Source organism: Bidens hawaiensis, unplaced genomic scaffold (assembly GCF_021521415.1).
Source record: "Bidens hawaiensis isolate Kalapana, Puna unplaced genomic scaffold, B.hawaiensis_p1.1 tig00019368_1, whole genome shotgun sequence".
In the NCBI taxonomy this organism is placed as follows: domain Eukaryota; kingdom Viridiplantae; phylum Streptophyta; class Magnoliopsida; order Asterales; family Asteraceae; genus Bidens; species Bidens hawaiensis.
Genome location: NW_027492944.1, coordinates 360,828 through 363,027, shown reverse-complemented (window position 1 = coordinate 363,027; position 2,200 = coordinate 360,828). Strand labels below are relative to the sequence as shown.

Sequence of the window (2,200 nt, the reverse complement as noted above, 5' to 3'; positions counted from 1 at the left end):
CTTGTGTGTCTTAAGCGAGTAAAAGTCGGATTGGTTCGGTTTCCATCTCACAACAAGTTCATAGATGGATTCTACATACCCATATATCATAGATCTTGTATAAAAATGTACAAATGAAAATATTTAAGTTCTACAACTAAAAAGACCAACAACAAGTCTTTTTAACAAAAGTTCGGTTTGGTTCGGTTTCCATCTCACAATGAGTTCATAGACGGATTCCACATACCCAAGACTTGTAAATGTGACCAACAAACTAAAATGAACAGAAGTTAAGCATAAATGATACGTATAATAAGTTAGGTGTGTGTATATATATCAAGAACACGAAGTCCTCCATGAAGCATTGTCTTATGACGTTCGAAACTTAACCAACCGGAGTCGGTGAAGTAACTAACAAAGGAAACAAGGGGTGTGTATTATATATATGTTGTACCACCATATTCAAGAGTTAGAAATGTTAGATGAACAAGTTAGAATTAAAGATAAAACTCAGTTTGACTTTTAGAAGTCAAACATTCAAGAACACAATGAAAATAACCTTAAAATCTTTGAATTTGAGAGAGAATTTGAAGTTGTAGCAGAGATTAATGAATGGAAAGGGTGGTGTATATATAGGGTAAGTTGAAATGATCAAGCATAAATGGTCTTGCATGAAAATGTGGTGTTTTTGGTCACATGTATGCATAAAAATAACCAAAAATGAGCTGCTGATCTGCAATCCGATCGCGGTACGCGCCCAAGTATTTGATGTCTGGTCGCGCTATGCTATGGGTGCAAATCTGATATTTTTCAATTTTCAAAAATGGCAGTTTTGGTCCCTGTAGTTCGTTTTAAGTGATTTTTACGCGTTTTAAAGGCCGAAATGAATGTTTTCAAGACCCAACAAGTGTAAAACAATATTGTAACATAAAATCCATCATTTTTATTATATCCAAGGTTTCGGTTTACTAAACGGGTCGGTTTACATCAATAAAGTTTACAAAACGAATACGAATCGATACCCGAAATTGACGAATGTCACATCTTGGCTCGGGCTCGGCTCAGCTCGTGAACAGGCCTATTCCTGATGTGTGGATTCAAGACTGAAATTCGGTTCGACGCATAAAATCAAAACTTTGTGTGCTAAAAGATACCTTAATTAGATGGTGTGGTTGGGCAAAAAACAAGAGAGAATAAACCAAAGGCCATACCAAAGCTAGGCCCAAGAGCTCAGCAAATATATTGTCAACAAGAAGAAACATGGAAAATAACAAAAATGCGTGAACGTGGATCAAACACGTGACCTTCAGATCTTCAGTCTGACGCTCTCCCAACTAAGCTATCCCCGCGTTACGTTATCACATTACTTTACCGCATATCTAACACTAATAATAAAAAAAATATTTGAGTACTTTTAAATCATCACGCTTGATTCACCGAATTGGAAAATCATAATAATATTTATAAAATAAATCTAGTAAGAAATAAGAGTTATTGTCAAAAGATATTGAAAATCTCACTCAGTAAATGAGTAAATGATAGTAGCATGGTGCAATGGTCAATATGGTCTTGTGAGGATTATAGTAGAACAAACCTCTTTAACTTCTGTCTTAGAACGATATCTTCGGCCAGACGAAGTTTAACAAATATTTCTATTTATTCTATGACAGTATGTCATATATCATTTTTATTTTTTATTTAGCAGTTTGTTAAAAGATTTTAATTTAGCTGTTTGTTAAAAGATATAAAAAGTAAATTTTTATATGTTAAGTCTTTAAATTTATTTAAAATATACAAACTTATTGAATTTTTAAATAATAATTTGTTAAGTTTTAAATCAATCAAAATTTGATGAAGTTTGTATATATAAAAAAGTTACTGTAATGATACCAAACTAGTAATATACTGAAAGTATCGATACTAAAACAAGTAAGAACATTGAAACAACTGAAAGTATAAATTTGTGCCTATTTTGTTCGGCACCAACCAAGTGAAAGTATAAATCGAATGTTGTACCGATTTAAATCAAATATTGTACCTATTTTGTTTGGTACCAACCAAGTGAAAGTATAAATCAAATATTGTACCGACTTAAATCGAATATTGTACCGATTTATCAGCTCGAAAGTATAAATAAAATATTGTACCTATTTTAACGGTACCGGAATTGAAAGTATTAAAAGAAAGCACTATACCGATTTTATCAGTTTGGTACCAGAAT

At 32.3% G+C, this 2,200-nt stretch overlaps 1 non-coding gene across 1 annotated transcript; it reads right to left on the bottom strand.

Annotated features, from left to right (window-relative positions):
* Positions 1–1,256: 1,256 nt before the first annotated feature.
* Positions 1,257–1,328, bottom strand: TRNAF-GAA (transfer RNA phenylalanine (anticodon GAA)). The gene has a single exon. It is a non-coding gene; the product is annotated as a tRNA-Phe (tRNA).
* Between the last annotated feature and the right edge of the window lie 872 nt (positions 1,329–2,200).